Raw genomic sequence first — 18,792 nt, 5'->3', positions numbered from 1 at the left:
ATGTCCCTGGTCTCAGCAGCTTGGAGCCATGTTGATGTGTGTGGCCTGAGTTACCTCCAAAGGCCATGTGGATAATCCTGGTCTGCTCTGCCTCCTGAGGCTATCCTGATGACTCCAGAAAGCCAAGCTTCCACCAGGGGCCATGTTGTGTGAGTGGCCTGTGCTGCCACCTGAGGTCATGGCACTGTCCAGGTTCTTGCTGCTGCTAAGGACCATGTCTGGGTCTGTGTCGATATCTGTGGCCTGTGTTACCATTGAAGTTCATGTGGATATCTGTGGCCTGTGTTACCATTGAAGTTCATGTGGATATCTGTGGCCTGTGTTACCATTGAAGTTCATGTGGATATCTGTGGCCTGTGTTACCATTGAAGTTCAATGTGGATATCTGTGGCCTGTGTTACCATTGAAGTTCATGTGGATATCTGTGGCCTGTGTCACCATTGAAGTTCATGTGGATATCTGTGGCCTGTGTTACCATTGAAGTTCATGTGGATATCTGTGGTCTGTGTTGCAGTCCAAAGCTAATATTTGTGGGATATGCTATGGGTGGTGGTGAGATTGGTTGGTGAGTTTGATGTGAGTAGCCTGATTTGACACCTGAGGCCATGGTGATATCTTTGGCCTAAGCTGTGAGGGTGTCCATGGCCCATGCAGAAGCAGAGGGGTGTGTTGATGTTCATGGTCTGTACTGCCACTGGGGACCACATGGATGCCCTCGGTCCTATACTGTCACCAGAAACCATGCGTAAGTCCATGCTCCATGCTCCCCCAACAGACTGGAAAGGGCAAGGAAGCCACTTTTGCTGTGGTATTGATGACTGCAGATTCACAGTTGAAAAAGAAGGACTTCTGTGACAATCACAACCCTCTTCTTCAAAAGTAACAGCCTAGACAGAAAGCCATTGAAGTGAATTCTTAAAATTTGTGATAAGATGCTAAAGTGTAGCTCTCCACAATCAGTGGCTTCTGGCAGAGTGCTGGTGAGGAAAAAGTCAGTTTCTTTAAGGGTCTGGCCACCAGGAGTTTGACTCACTAGAATGAGTTTATGGGCAACATGAATTGGAATTTATTTTCCTCTTCTTTTTTTAACTGGTTTTGAGGTGTGATCCAAAGGGAGGAAGAATGGACCTGGGAGGACTGGGAAGTAATGGTGCTCAAGGTTCATGATAGGAAATTCCCAAATAATCAATAAAAATAGTATGAAAAAGTTGTAAGCTAGAAAGGAAAAGGGTTGGATTATAAACCTGAGGGTCAGTTAAGAATTTTGAAACAAGTTTTGTACAAAATTTTATGCACAAGAGTCAACTATGGTAAACATATATGTCCACATAAGTTAAAAATATCTAATTAAATACAAACAAATGTTCTACATTATTGGAATATATTGGATTGTACTTTAATTTCCATGTACTGGTAGTTAGAATATATAATATTATAGCTTAATTATAGGCTTTTCATATACATGTTGCTTCCCAAATACATACTTGTTTTAAAATCTATGTCACTTTAGATGCTGTAGCACAGACATGCTGTGTCTCAAGAGATGGCTCAGCAGGCAACTGCACTTGCTTTTGCAGAGGACTACCTGAGTTCAGTTTCTGGCATCTACTGGATGGTTCATAACTGCTGGCATCCTCACCTTCAGCTCTACTGGATGGTTCATAACTGCTGGCATCCTCACCTTCAGCTCTCTGGCTTCTGGCGCCTGGGGGGCATCTATGCACACACACACACAAACATACACACACACACACACACATACACAGAGACAGAGAGAGAGAGAGAGAGAGAGAGAGAGAGAGAGAGAACTCAACAAACTTATCAATTAGATACCCATGGTTTTACTCAGTACAATAACGGTCCTTTGATGACACCTGTTATTCTCCTTGCCTATCTTGCTGTGAAGTTTGCAGATTTCTTCAGGGTTGAAATTTCCTGTGGTTGATGTATTGGTTGTTCTAACAACAGCCCCTCACAGCATCTTACCTGTCGGAGTAGACTGTATCACCTACATGCTAATATGTGAAGTAAGCCTGCTTTTCCTAACGTAATGATATGAGGGATCTGGGAGAGGCTACCTGTTTCCACAGTGTGACTGAGATATGTCACTGTGGACACCTGTGGCTGGAGTCAGCACAATTCTTTGTCCTAACATGTCTCCTCTGATCTTAGAAACAATGCCAACAGTAGCACATTCTGATGTTAGCATATTCTTTTCAAGCATCTCAACCTTTTCCCTTGAGAAGAATGAAAGTTTGATCCTTATTTTTACTATACAGTTGATTTAAATAGTCAGCCTTGCTTTTGAGAACTTCAGCACTGTATGCCATACTCAACTATCATATTACACTTTCTGTTTCTTCAAATCTTTTCACATTCTGAGGAATTTCCACAAATTTCTATCACTTTTAAGTTACACAGAGAATCCTTTTCTATAGTGATGTTATTTATTTGGATTTATTGATAGCAAAACAAAACAGAGAAAGAAAATTTATAAGCTTTTTATTTCCCTTTAAATACAAAACTGTTTTTAAATATCTGTGCTTATGGAATTTATTAGTACATTATTTTTCTAAGTGCTTCCATTTTGATTATATTTTTGAGAACTTATTGTAATAAAAGAAGCAGTTCCTCTCATGATAATACTACTAAAATGCAAATGTCATTGATAAAAGGTTATAATGTGTAATGTTACAGTGAAGAAGGAGTAAAAATGGGATGTATGTATTTGAATGAAACTTAAGCCCAGTAGGTTTGGTATTAAATAGCTCATAAATTGGGAAGGAGATTTTGGGAAGCATATTATGTACTGACCTTAATTATAGCTGCAATTTAGCACCTTGAATTGATCCATACTTGTGAGAAAATTTGGTCCTTCTTTGTATTTTGAAACTGGGAATTCAGTGTCAAATCCACTAATGCTAGAAGATAAGAGAGTTTTTCTAAAGTTAAAAAAGAAACAAATTTATTAATTTTTAACAAAGATTTGTTAAAAGCAGAATATGTTTACTGTTTTATCTAGGATTGCGATTTGTTAGACTTGTTAGGGTTAGGGCTATGCCTATCATGGGCTACCAATTTGACATCACCGATTTAATTACTTAATTAAAAATGTTATCCTATTTTGTGTTCAGTAGTGGTTCATTAACAATAAGAACTTGCTTGGGACAGTGCTTCGAAGTGGCCTATTTCTGTGATCATACATTCAACAGAGGGTGAACAGGAGCATAAGGCCCCAGAGCTAAATCAGCTTACAGAGGAGTAGAGTTACTCAGTGCTGGAGAGAGCACTATTTGAATAATACATAATCTTCACATTTCCTTAGCAAGGCTTCTTGTTGTATTGTAATTTGCAATGCAGTGCTATGTTCAGGCTGTGACAGATGGATGCTTTGTCTTGTCATCCTTCTCATACCTTTCCTGTGTAGCCCAACTGCAGTCAGCCAGTGTTGCTGATCACACTCATTCCTTACAGCACCGATCCACACCAATCTTCTAGGGCTACATCTTGGTACCAGCCTAGCTTTTACTCTACCAACTCAACTTGCTTCCCACCTCTTAGTTCTAGATTGAATTAGCCACTTCTTTCTTTAAGTATTTAAAAATTGGATTTATTTAATAAAGTTAGATATCTGTAGAAACTGTGTCATTTGTATGTTACTATATCCTACCTATTAACTCATATCTATCTGTCATTAATCAATCTATTTATATCTATAATCTATCATCTATCATCAATATATTTATGTCTGTAATCCATTTTAATCATTATATATCAATCTCTCTGCCATCTATCACCAATATATTATCCATCTATCATTAAGTTACCATCTGTCATCTACTTATTATCTATCATGCATCAACATTTATCATCTATCAATATCTATCATCTATCATCATGTTTCTATTTTTAGCACCCTTTATATCAATCTTCTACTTATCATCTATCTATCTCTCTGTCTAACTCTATCTATGTATCATCTATCTGTTTATTTATCATCTGTATATCTATTTCTACCATCCTCTCTATATCAATCTTTTATTTATTATCTATCATCTATGTACTGTACTCTTATCCTTGCCCTGAAAATAAACTGATGTTGTATTCTTGGCAAGACTGTTCATATTCAAATGAAGATGTACATAAACATATTTTCCTAGGTGGATGTATAGGTATGGAATATTTGGAAGACAACATGAACTGATGGACCCTAAACCCAAACTTATGACTTGAATCAGCCATCCTCCTTGTATTAAAAAGTCATATTTATAATAAATCTATGGATACACTGGACTAAGATGCTTTGCTTGGCATCTATAATTATCATTTCAATTTGGCTGCTTGGATACATCTAAAGGGATGAAGGTCTAGACCCCCATTAAAAGCGGATTAGTGTTCCTCTAAAGCTCTTTGTATTTTATGATATTTTGATGCACTTTAAAATGAAGTAAATTTGAAGAGTTCTCCTGTGTTTCTGATTGCAAAGATGGATAGCTAAAGCCAGCTCTCAACAGAATTGTGGTGGTGAAATAATCAAGCAATTATATACTGCTTGGGTGCATGTATTTCCATGTTCTTCACAAGGGTTGCCTCTGAAAAATAGGCACTTAATGAAATTCTTAGCTCAGGCTACAATGACTTCTTTGACAGAGTGAAGCTGTTAGGGAGATGTAAGCATAGCCATTATAAGCTGGTCATGATTAATAATGGTGTCTGATGAATACATAGTGGCTCTTTGCTGTACTGATGGTTGGTGATTATACACTGGAGCTGTTGTCGAATGCTTCCGTATAAATTACATGAATGGGTTCTTTGTTAAGAATTTTAAAAGGCAAATGATATTGACTACATATATATATATGGCTAGAGGCCAAAGAGATATTTTAGTTATTCAAATCCACAGCTAAGGAGATATTCTAAGGACAACACATATCTAGACAGGCATGTAAAATTTGGGTTGCATTTTATTATCATTATTTTTCTGCCTAAGCATCAGACAGACATTTTGTCCAAATAGACTTCTGTCACAAACAACACAAACTACAAAAATATCTGGAAATATATCTAGAAGGTCAGTGACATGACACATGAGCCTACAATGTATTCTATATTCAGTTTTAAACTAACTTTTTAAAATTAGTAAAAAGATTAGTAGGCCTCATTGTTTCTTCATAGTCTTCTCTTAGTCATTTGTCTCCCAGTGGCCTTCTCCATACCCGACCCCATCTGCTCTTACTGCCCTCCCTGCCCCTGTAGCTCCTGTCTACTTTCATTTTACATAAGTAACACCATCCATCTTTTCCCTTGTGTTACTCACCTGGTGCTATGGTGCTATGGTGCTATGATAAACAGTCATGACCAACAGAAAGCTTTATTTTATGATATGGTGTCAGAGGGATGGAGTCAGCACTGGCGGACAACAGGATCTTGTGACCAAACATTGAACAGGAAGTTAAGAAGGCTACAAACTCTCACAGACCATCCCTAGGGATGCACTTCCTCCCTCCCACTCCAGTGACGAACGTCCCTGCCAGTCTCCACGAGGAGATAAATGACTAAGAGCAGACTATAAGAAACAACCCTCAAAGGTTCCATAGTCTCATATAAACATCAGTAGTAACTGAGAATTAATTCTTCAAATACCTGCGTTATTTCTCATTTGAACCACCTCATCCCTTCCCCTCAAGTAAGATCCTTTCTTTACTCTGGTAGTTCTGAGACCACGTGTCCTGACACATCCTCTTGCACAAAAACACTTACTTAATGAGGCTCTTGATGTAAACAAAAACATACTTTATTGTAAATCCTAATACACTTCACACAGTGATTCTAAGTTCCTCGCGTATTACTGTAAATTTAGTGACTTCGTTTTCTTTACAGACATATAAAATTCCATTTTGTATACACTACAGTTTCTTTATTTAGTGATAGATATCAGACTGTCTCTATTTCCCAGGTTTTGTCAGAAGCCATGGATTTAAATGTATAAATGAATATCTTTCCCCTGGAATACAGTGTTTAAGCAATGTCTAGAGTATTAAGGCTGGATTCATATGGTCGTTTGATTTGTAGCATATCCTGAAACACCATACTAGTTTTCCACAGTGGCTGCACAGTTAATATTTTCACCAGTAGTGAACAAGGATCCTCCCCACCCAATTATTCACCAGCATTTGTCCTCCTTTGCTTCCTTGATTGTCCAAAAGACAAACAAACAAACAAACAAACATAATGGCAAACAATGACAGTGCCATCCACAATCCAGAAAGATTGTATCCATAAGCAGAAGGACACTAGATTTCTAACCTAGCTCAAAAATCAGTTCAAAATGAATCAGAGACCAAAGCTAAGTCCTGAAATTTTGAAACATTTCAAAACACAAGCACAGACAATAGTATTCTCAAAGCACAGAGTATAACTACAAGAATCTACAGGCGGGATCACATGAAATAAAAGTTCTCAGCACAAATGGAAAAGTATGACCAGAGTAAAGAGACAGCACATGCACGGAGTATGGGTGGGGGCAGTGAGGCAACCCACATGGCAGCAGATAAAAATTTGCAATCTCCACCGAACTGCAAACATTAACTGCAAAAACAAAAAAAGGAAAAAACTACCAAATCCCAAGTAAGTTGAAGAATTGAGTTTTCAAAAATAATAATAAAAAAAAGTAAATAATACTTGCAACATCAATAAATACTGGTAAAGAGTGTTCCACCTCTCTAGCTATCTGGCAATGCAAATTCAATATAGAGTTTTAAATTTTAAGGTGATGAGTGCCCATCCGAGAAGTCTCCTAGCACATATCAGATATGTAGCACGCCCTGCTGTTTCCCAATAAGCCAAACAAGAGAGATGCCGAGATGTTTTTTACCGGAGACTCATGGGCCTTCCTTCATAAAGAAAACAATTAAAATCTTTTATAGGTGGGATTGACATGAAGGCAGTAGTTCTGAGAACTCATTGTAAATACGAGCATCTTGCATACTCTTCAGAAAATGTACTCTGTCTTTGGGAATTCCAACTAGTACAAAACTGCTCTGAAAATTGTCTCAGTAGCGGGAAAACAGTATCCCAGGAAAAGACCCTGTACCCACCGATGGTGCCATAGTCTGCTGTGAAGCACATTGAACAGAGGTTTTTGTTGGTGTTGGTTTTTGTTTTTGTTTTGGTTTGGTTTGGTTTGGTTTGGTTTTTTGAGACAAGGTTTCTCTGTATAGCCCTGGCTGTCTTGAAACTCACTCTGTAGACCAGGCTGGCCTCGTACTCAGAAATCTGCCTGACTCTTCCACCCAAGTGCTGGGATTAAAGACATGCGAACCTGCTGGGCGGTGGTGGCGCACGCCTTTAATCCCAGCACTTGGGAGGCAGAGGCAGGCTGATTTCTGAGTTCGAGGCCAGCCTGGTCTCCAGAGTGAGTTCCAGGACAGCCAGGGCTATACAGAGAAACCCTGTCTCGAAAAAAACCAAAAAAAAAAAAAAAAAAAAAAAAAAAAAAAAAAAAAGACATGCGAACCCTTAACACCACAAGGCTTCCTACCTGCTCAAGTGTTCCTCCTATGTACACCCCCTCTCTTGAGGGCTGGAAAGAGGCTCGAATATCAGTTTTCTGAGACTGGTGAAGCCTGAGTAGCCGGTTATCCTGTGGGTAGCCAGTCCATAGTATCTGAGCTGGCACTATGGAACCTACCTTTCAGGCTCCCCTCCCCTTCCCCAGGGTCTAGCTTGGGTAACTTGTGTCACACATTACAGCTCCAAAGTCCTCTCTCCTGGGAAGCGAGTGTTGTTAGGCTTCAATCCTACTCCAATAGCCTCCGGGGATTTGCATTCTTAAAAAAAAAAAAATTCTCCCATACTTTTCTGACAGAAATTTAAATTCTGTCAACTTCAGCACCTAAAAGTAACAATTTCCCTAGCTGGCTTCTGAAAACTCATTGTTTGTACCAGATTCTCAGTTAAGTGAGAATGGCAGTTTTTACAGTGTTGTGGACACGGTGAGATCATCAGTTTATCTAGTTAAACATCTGTGCTTGGGAAAGGAACAGATATCAAATCTCCATTTGATTTATTATGTAAGAAAGTTCCCAGATTCTGTGTTGACATTAAGATGAAATGAACACAATGGAAGAGATTCAGAGGAGAAAAGCCTTCTGGGATAAGGGTGCATCTAGTCAATCAGGTGCAAGTATGTGTACTATTTTTATATTATTTTTCTGTTTCCTTTAAAACTCTGAATGCCTGACATAGAGAAGAAGAAGAAATCAAGGGGCAAGGTTAAGTTTCATCATTACGTAGGTACGATGCAGGGGTTGTATTGTGTTTACAAACCAAACAGCAACATCCATCTACCGCTTAATATTATTCTTGCCATATTGTGTGGAACCTAATGGCAGCAGTAGGTAGGCCACCTATCTCTCTTCATGGCAGTAGTGAATAATACTTATATGGTTGAGCAGCTGCAGTCAGTCATTTTGTTATTTCTAATTTCCTAGCCTACTTTCCCTCTAGTATTGCAATTGAAGCGTTCGTTTTCTAATCAGGTCTTCATGACCTGGTCTACCTTTGCCTTGTGCATGCTCTGGATAGAAAGAGCAGATGCTCTGTTGTAGGGGGCAGAGAGGGTAAGACGCCTGGTTATACCTGGTTATACTTGATCTCCCCCTTTATCCATGTTTGACTGTTGATGTGGGCTCTTAACAGCTTTAATGGAAGGTATGACCATTCTGTATCTCTAAGGACAGGCAAACTTAGTTTTTAAATGGTCTTCCATCTTCATGGTTCATGAAATACTATGTAGATTCATTTTACCAAAGCTAGTGACCCCCAGGAATGTCTGTCTATTGCATGGATGCTGTCTATGGTGGCTGTCTATGGTTGCCTAAGACTGGGCATTAAAGTTGGGCCTTGGACAGAAAGCTAGAACTGAAATCTCTGCCGAACAAATAAATATAAAGAGTTCCTGAGAACTGGAATAGAAGGAGTGGGTATTTAAATAGTCGTCTAGACAAATAGAAGCCAGTGGTGATAAATCTATAATGAACAGCTTTTAAGAATTACAACTTTGTTTTGCATAATAGATAAGAGCAAAAGCCTGTTCTCTTAAATTGACAGGGAAGAATTCTGATAAGCTGCATTAGGAAGAGTGGCTACAACAAATGAAACTGGTAAGAAAACTGAGCAAATGCATGGCATTCTATATGAGAAATGTAGGGAATTGAGTCTTCTTACTCAAAAGCAAAAGGAAAATGCATTTCTATTTAATTAATGGTATGCTTTTAAAAATTAATGTGCCCACTAATAAAGTAGCTTTCAATTTGAAAGCATTTTATTTCCTGTTATCATTTAGTTCTTTTGAATATAGAAATCAAAATTTGTTCTAAAATGTCACTACAGAGGGAAGACAGCATATTTTAATAGTCTATGTCTGATTTTTCTCATGCACTCTGTATATTAAGTTATACTTTACAATATGGTTAGAAAAATGTCCTGAAATCTCCCTTCAGGAATTCTTAAGTAATTATAAAATCTTTAAGTATTACGATTTCTTAAGTAATTAATAAGTCTGCTTTTATTGTTTTTATCTGCCTGGATAACATATTCTACTTCCAATTCATTAAAATTACATCAAATACCAATCTACCACCTGCACTGCTGGAATAAGAGATGAAGAAGAGCCATTCATGTACTGGTCACTGAGACAAAGGCTCATAACTAGCAAAGACCATTGACAAAAGAAGTTGTACTTCAATACACATTTCTTTCTTCACGTTTGATGAAATCATTTTTTAGATTTTATTCATTTTTTGTGTATGTGTGTGCAGTTTCCTTTGGTGGACATAAGAGGGCATCAGATCACCTGGACCTAGAGGTACAGGTAGTTGGGAGCCACCTCAGGTGGATGTTGACAAAGGAACTTGGCTCCTCTGGAAAAGCAGAGAGTGCTCTTAGCCACTAACTCATCCCTAACTTTTGTAAAATCATTCTAGAGGAAACATTAACACATTGAAAATGCATAAAAGGTTAACAGAGATATCAGAAAACAGCCCAAATTAATTTACACCTTTGGGCTCTTGTTGAAACTTCATATTTAAAAGAAGTGCGTGGAGAAATTTCATCTTTCCTAAAAAGTCTGCAACTATGTAGGAACATGTTCCCTCTTATTTATTGGTTATAGTCAGTCACAGTCTCTGAAAACCCTTAGTGCTCAGAATGTTCAGTTACCTTTGAAAGCAGTCTTGCCCCACAGAATCTCCTCATGATGGATGAGTTCAACACCAGTGTTGCTCATTATGACAGTGGCTGCCCACAGTTACTGAGCACTTGGGTCATGTCTGCAGGTTCCCAGGATGTGGATTTTAGTTTCATTGATATTAATTAGTATAAATATGAATGCTAGACTGGAGCAATGGCTCAGTGGTTCAGAGTACTTGCTGCTCTTTATAGAGGATTGGGTTTGATTGTCAGCATCCACTGGAAGCTCACAACTATCTGTAACCCTAGTTCCAAAGTTGTCCTTTCTTAGCTTCATGGGTCCCAAGAATACATGTGATCCAAAGATACATACAAAATACCATTCATGAAATAATTTTAAATATAAGAAATGAACATAAATATTAAGTATCTCATATGTGCAGTGGGTACAGCATTAAATGGAGCAGACTTAGGATTTTTACAGACCTGTGGTGAAGGTGAAGTCCTTCAAATGTTGTTTACTTTTAGCTGGTCATCAGGATTCATTTGTGTTGATGCTTCAAGACTCGGAAAAAAAAGAACCAAGTGCAACGACCCTCACATTTCAACTTTACTCAAAGGTTTGTTAACTTAGTCAAATGTTAGGACTGGAGTAACAAGACTGCTAAGGGTGTAAGTCCAGTTGATGTTGAGTCCTGTAGCAGGAAGAAAACCAAAGTCCTAGGCAAAATGGAGTTAGAAAGGCAAAGTAGATCTCCCTATTAAGCTTTTGTCATATTAATCAGATTCTCAGGGTTTGGCAAGCAGAGAAATGTAGACATGTGTCACCTGGTAACAGCCTCACAGGTAAATGGAAGACGTGTTGCTAAAGATGTGGACATCTCATAACCGAGTCCACACAACACTTACCATTACACCCGGCATTACAGTTTATTGCTCCCACATATGTGAACATATACAACTCTATCTGCCTTCTACAATGATTATGATTCAAACTAAAATGTCCTATTTAAGCCAGTTAAATTTCTGTTAAACCAATTAACACCCACCATCACTCTTCTATTTATCTTCCTTAAAATTTGTTTTGGGACTAAAATCTAAGTACTTAATTTTACCCCTCCCTTTCCTCTCCATCCTCTCACATGTAACTTTCTTGCTTGCTCCCTCTTTAAATCATAGCCTTCCCTTTCTCAATTGCTATTGGTATGTGTGTCTAAATATATAAACACAACCTGGTCAGACACATTGCTGTTAATTTTAGTCTATAAATTCAGTGCTGAGTACTTGGTATTGTTTATCAACTACAGTTCCTTTCCTGGGGAAGGTTATTTCTCCTGCTATCAGCTTTGTCTAAGGTTGGGTAGCTATGAGATCTCCCACTTCCATGTTAGTGTAGTCTTGTTCAGGTCTTGTTTAGGCAAAAATTTTTAATAGGAAAGGTTCCCCCATCCCTAAATGCAGGTTCTTCAGGAATGATGACTCTCCTCTCTAATTTGTGTTGATTAACAGAATGTCCAGAACATTTTTCCAATACATAGACTGGAAAAAATATCTGTTGCCTAAATAATTTAAGAAACTCTGCTTTACTTTCAAACAGGTGACCGTCAATCTGTTTCCAGAGCATAGGTTTCCACAGGCAGGCAAGCACGCTCTGCTGGTGTATTTCACCAATCAGGACTCCTGATTTTCTGACACCAATTGTAAATTGAAACTTGTTGTGGGTGTTTTCTTAACTTTCTAAACTTTATTCATTTTATTTTATTTCAGTGAATTTCAGTTACCTAAGAGACGTGTCCCTCCTCCTCCCCATATCTCTCGAACAGTGGTATGTGCTGTCCTTTAAAGTTCTGTAGAGCCCATTATAGAACCACAGAATTTTCAGGCCATGTGTACTTTTAGACACTGGTATAAATTTAGCAATTGTGTGAAGTTTGTGTTCCAGGCTTGCTTACTACATTCCTGGCAGGCATTTATAGAAGTATCATGCTTTCACACATAGCTTGTGGGAGTCTGGATTTTTTGACACAGTTCTCACAGTACTCTCCAACATGAGTCAGAGTTAGACTCCAGGATGAACATCACTTTAAAAATAATCAGAATAAATGCCCCAGAAAGGTAAAATGTAAGTTACACACAGGATCACCTTGTCATTGACAAATACGTCTACAACACTGAACAAAACTGCAACACTGTTTCTCAACAGCACATTTTACAAATATAGAAAATAAGTCAGAATGCTTAAAATCTTAGGTGTTCTAATAAACTAAATACCTATCAGAACAAGACACAATAAAGACTTGTTGAGATCGGTAGCACACAGAGGTGGATGACTGTAGAGTAATGCTGAAGGTCCTTGTGAGAAGCTTGAGAGAAGATAGGTAAACCTGAACAGTTGGAGAAAGAGGTAAATTAAAATGGAAAAAACCTGGTGAATACAAGGATCCTGGACCCTGTGCCGAGTGTATTCAGGACACAAAGCTGTTCTGCTCACTGATATACCAGGGAGTTCCCATGGTCTTTGTTCCAGGTATGTGGGGGTTAGGGGACATCTTGAGAAGTTTTGTCTGGAATTGATCGTATTAAAGTCAAAGGTCCCAGCACTTTTATGTCTCCAGAATGTTTAGCAAATACCAGTGAACTAAATATCAATGAGCCGGTGGTTATCTGCTCAAAGGGCTCTTGTGGCCACGGAGAGAGATTTTTGTTAGAAGAAAGCAATCTAATATGGTAAGTCATAAGATATGAAAGGTCACTTTCATTTTAAGAGATGGGACTGCAGATGCTGGAGGATGAACAATCTTGTGTTTCTGGATTTCAAAGGTTTGGGAGGTAGTAAGACAAGCTCTACTACCTGTTGGTAATTGACATCCTACAGCATCTTCTTGCAGCCCCTGTCCAAGCAGACATCACAAATAGGACAGGGGCTCCTCCACTACAACTACTAAAGTCACCATTCCCTCAAGAAACTCATGCACAATACAGTGGAGATAAAAAGTCAGCAATCATGATGGCAGTATTGATGACCCACCCCAAACTATAAATGTACCAGCTGATCCATCTATAACTGTTGGGTATACATCTAAAGAAAATAGAGTATGTGTGGAGAACAGTTGCCTAAGTGCTGTGTTCACTGATGGTCTAGAGGGTTGTCAAATGATGTATGGATTATAAAACCTGTGATATACATGAAGATTAAATATAAATATGAAATATGATGACATATTATTCAACCATAAAGAAGAATGGAATAGTGTCATTTTCTGGTGAACAAGTGGAATTATAGGTCATCATGTTGATGAAAATATGCTAACCCCTAGAAAGACATTTATTATATCTTCCCTCATATGTTCCAGCAAAAATAATTAAAAAGGGAAACACAAAGAAAGAAAGAAATGATCATGTCAAATTATAATAGGGAGTAAGAAGGAAGGGTAAGTATACTGGGGACAGATTGGGGGGAGGGAATTACTATGGAGGTTGGCTAGGACACAAGTATGACACATGTATGTCTAGAAATGTCACTAAGGAATTATAGATTTGCACTTGTAGCATGAACTAATAAAAAATACCAAACTTTGCTCCAACTGATCCATTAGAGAACCTTCTTTTTCTCTTTCTCTCTGACACTGTTCATGTATTTAATGCTTTGAAGTTCCAATTCAGCAATTATTCTATTCTTTGTTGGATCTTCTCTGTACTTCCATCTAAACTACAAACTCATTCAAGACAGGAAGGAAACTAGAGATATTTGTTATAAAAATAGACTGAAAGACACGTCCTGCATATTTTTGGATATGGTTTTGATTAGTAAAAGATATTTGTCAAAAGAAATTAATGTGTTTGAGAACCATGCAGGAAAACACAAATTTAGCCATTTTTAGTAGATTGACAAAAAAAATATCTAAACAGTGCTTCCTCTCTGCATTGCAAGTATTATACCTCAACACTGGCTATCTCAAACAGACCCTCATCACTCAGAATGTCTAAGCCTCCTTCTGTCTGAGGCTATCTGTGAATGCTGTTTGCACAAGTTTCTTTTTCTCTTCATAATTTCTTGAATAGATTTGTGTTGATTACAGGTATTCTCATCATGCATTGTTTCCACTTCTTTTTTTATGGTTTTCCTTTTTATTGAGACAATGTCTCATAGCCACATTTCAATGTGGCTTTGAACTTATTCTGTAGCCAAGGATGACGTTGAACTTTTGATCCTCCTGCCTCCACCTCTCGTGTTGTCAATACAGGTTTTAGCCAATTTGTCCTGTATTTTCTGTATTACGTAGACAACTTTCATGTTCTTTCTTCAGTGAGAACTCTATGGCTCCTTGTGGGCATATCTGAGTGGCTGTCATTGACATCTCTGGCAATTGGAGCCATTTATTTTTAAAATGTGAACTAGAGTTTGCATGAATACTTTTAAGGGTGAAGGAATGGCTGTTGATCTGGTTTGATCATGGACACTCTGTTAAAAAGGAATCATTTGTGACCTCAGGATGGGATAGCAGGGACAGGGTGAGTTTGCTTTATATCAGGCAAAATACTAATAACAGAAACTGTCAACAGAGAGATGGTGAGTAAAGAAACTCTGCTCAGGTATATGGGCATAGAGGTGAACATAGTCAACCAACCAGAGAGCGCTCATGTTTGGAACTCATTTTCCTGTACCAAAGACCACACTTTACTGTCGTACACAAATTTCTTTCTCCCTAAGAAAACACACAGTTCATAGCCATGCCATATTCACAAATAAAATGTGAATAAAAAAACAGCTGCTTGTTAAAAGTAATATTTATGTAGTGGGGCAATTATCTTCACATCATTTAGAAATCCTGTGCTCCTGTTTAACCTGTCTTCCACATTGTTGTTATTACACCAAATCTGGAAATTGGCAGGCTTATGTGAAGTGTGTATCTTTCATACCTAAATAATTTTAACTCTGTCTCTCTGTCTCTCTGTCTCTCTCTCTTTCTCTCTCTCTGTCTCTCTCTCCCCACTCTCCCTCTCTCTTCTTATGTACGTGTAATAATTTTATAAAATATTATAGTGTTAATTAGTTTGTTAGGCACAAGACTCCAGAACTGTATATTGTAAATGAGATATATTTTTGGCAGATAGATTTCAGGCAAATGTCCAGCTCTCAAGGTCAGGAAGATATGTTTTCCCATTTAAAATATAACATCTTTTAAATTAAATTGGCACGAATATCTTCATGTAGCCTAAGATCTACAGCAAACAGCTGGAGGTGTGGGACCTTTAACAAAGCTCAGCTCTCCCCACAACATCTTTAATAACAGGACTTGAGTAGGAAGTGTCCAGAGTCTTCCACTAAGGTGTGGCAGCACTGGAATATATACCAAATGCCCTCATTTAAGTTGGAGCTCTGACTTTTATACAGGGTCATGTTCCTATGGATGCCTGAGGCCCAGGTTGTCTCCCAGAAGCTTGGAGACAAAGTTCATACTTTGATTTGTATCAATAACTCACCTGTCTCTTGTCATTTGTAGAAACACCCTATGAGTGCCATTGTATCACTATTGCTACAAGGAGACAGAAACCAAATAGCCATGAGGAGGAGTTTCCCATGGGGCATTGCTCTCTCCTCAGCTACAAAGGAGGGAGGTTGGAGCTAAGAAACAAACAGACTTGGCTTTGTGTATTGCCTGGGGTGCACAAGTGTCTACCTTGGGTTTCATTGGCTTTAATGAGAGTCAGAGTGACCTGAATTTAGATCAGAGGGCTTTCTATAAACAAACCTTCATTTTGAAAAGTGAGCTTCATAGAGATCTGTTTATGAAGCACAGGGATGATTTCCCTCCAAAGGAAACAGAAGGTATGACAGGATTTTGCATTACACACAGAGGAAAAAGATTGCTTACAACAACAGGGTGTTATGCGTTAAAAACCTCCAAGGCCTCCAAAATTGTCTCAGTATGTAAGATATTTCCTTAGCTCTTCCTTATTACAGGTAACTTACCCAGGTTCCAAATCTACTCAAATAGAACTTTTCTTCCACAGGTTGATCTCAGCTTGCAATCCTCCTGCCTCTACCTGCCAACTGCTGGGATTTCCAGCATGCCCCACCAAACTGAACCATAATGCATCTTTACTTACAAGGTTTTTATTTATCAATGTGAAAGAGCCCTAAGACATTTGTTTTCCATTAAATGTTATCTATATTAACTTTATTAAAGTGGATTTTTCCTGAGATTTCTACAGTGCATCTGAGAGGAACATTCTGGAAAAGGAAAACAGAACTCAAGAATCAGACAAACAGGATGTCAGATGCATGGTGTCTCAGTCTTCCTGACAGATGCACAAATCTGCAGTCAAGTTGTTGGATTAAAGGAGCTTAATTCTGTTTCACCACAGTAAGGTAATGGAAGCTCATGACCAAGGATTGTCAGGGTGATGCTTCCTTTAGAGTGCTGAGAAAAGATGGCTCCTAGCTTACTTCAACTGATGATTCATGAAAGCACGCTTTCTTTCCTTTCCTTCTCATCATATATAATCTTTTGTCTGTCTTTTTCTGAAAGCCCTCAGGTCTTCTTGTTGACATATCCTTCTAAATCCTAGGATTCAGTATAATAACTCTATTCCTGACTTTTCCATGAAAAGTCTCTCCTTCAAAAGAACGTCACATTCTGGTTCAAGGGGATGTACATCTACACATCAAGTATGATTGTCGTGGCCTACATGTTAGGAAGGACCTGTACTTTATAATATATAAAAACTGAATATATATGTATATATGAGAGAGAGAGTCAGGGAGACAGACAAAAGATCTTACTAGATCAAAGCACATTTGACTGATTTATTTTCAATGATTTTACTCTTTAAATGGACATATGAAAGGTGTATTCTGATTCTACAAAAGACAAACAAATAAGAAAATAAAAATAAACAAAACAAAACAAAGAAATAACTCAGTGCACTCAGCTGGGACTGACATCAAGCTGAGCATGCCTGGTTCTTGTTAAGAATGGAGTAATATGAGACCTTCACTATTCAGCAGGAAGTAGAAGGTTTCAGACACACAGGACCTTCCCCAGAGCCTGTCACAGCAATGTCACTCAGAGGGATGTTGACTGTAGTTGCAATGTTGGAAGTCAATCTGGAGTGTTCAGTGCAGAAACACCACAGGAGCATATTAGAAACAGCATGGTGTTTCCTCAAGGCTAAGCCCTGTGTCCTGCCCCTTCAGCAACTTTCTAAGGCTTATAGGGAAACTCTCATCACCAGCTCTTAGATGACACATATTAAAAGACTGTGACCATTTCATTAGGTAATAAAATTAAATTACAGTATAATTTAGGTTGTTTAGAAAAGTGGCCCTAGTATCTTTAAACTTGAATTAAAATAAACATGTTGTATAAGCACAATTTATGGGGTCTTGCTAGATAAAATTTTATATTTAAAATATGAGCATCACATACATATGGAATTGACTGGTTCACATTCAAAAGGAGCCAAAGCTTGGACACAATGCTCAAAGTAGGAACTCATCCACTGCTTCATGGAGATTCCTACTTAGAGGGGCAGAGGACTTTAGGGAGATAACCAATAGCATGGTGTTTTCCCATAGAAAAGTACTTAGGGACATTTTATAATTTTTTCTTGATGTTCCAAAAGCAATCCACCAAGGATAGAACCAAATTATTTATTGAAAACATATATGGAATGTGTCATTTTGCATGCAGAGTTTATTTTTCTTATGTTAAACACGCAGTAAAAGTCATACATACTGATTTAATAAATTTTATTAATTATGCTGAGTTTGAGATTTTGTTTTTTTATTAGATATTTTATTTATTTACATTTCAAATAATATCTCCTTTCTAGGTTTCTCCTCCCCCCTAAAAAAACCCCGTTCCCTCCTCCCTTCCCCTGCTCACCAGCCCACCCTCTTCTGCCTCCTGGCCGTGGCATTCCCTTACACTAGGGCATAGAACCTTCACAGGACCAAGGGCCTCTCCTCCCATTGATGACTGACTAGGCCATCCTCCAGCCTGCAGCTGGAGTACCAACATGTGTACTCTTTAGCTGAAGGTTTAGTCCCTGGGAGTGCTGAGGGTACTAGTTAGTTCATATTGTTGTTCATCCTAAGGGGCTGCGAAATCTTCAGCTCCTTGGGTCCTTTCTCTAGCTCCTTCATTGGGGACCCTGTATTCAGTCCAATGGATGACTGTGAGCCTCTACATCTGTATTAGTCAGGTACTGTCAGAGCCTCTCAGGAGATAGCTATATCAGGCTCCTGTCAGCCAGCACTTGCTGGCATCCACAATAGTGTCTGGATTTGATGGTTGAATATGGAAAGGATTCCTAGGTAGGGCAGTCTCTGGATTGTCCTCCGTTCTGTCTCTGCTCCATACTTTGTCTCTGCACATCCTTCTGTGAGTATTTTGTTCCCCCCTTCTAAGTAGGATCAAAGTATCCACAATTTTGTATTCCTTATTCTTGAGTTTCTTGTGCCTTGTGGATTATATTTTGGGTATTCTGAGATTCTGGGCTAATATCCACTTATCAGAGAGTGCATACTATGTGTGTTCTTTTATGATTGAGTTTTTTGTACCACATTTTAAAAAGGGTTATTTGGTTCTCTGG

Source organism: Mastomys coucha, unplaced genomic scaffold (genome assembly GCF_008632895.1).
Source record: "Mastomys coucha isolate ucsf_1 unplaced genomic scaffold, UCSF_Mcou_1 pScaffold16, whole genome shotgun sequence".
NCBI lineage: Eukaryota > Metazoa > Chordata > Mammalia > Rodentia > Muridae > Mastomys > Mastomys coucha.
The sequence above is the reverse complement of the archived record's forward strand: the minus strand, read 5'-3'. Positions refer to the sequence as shown.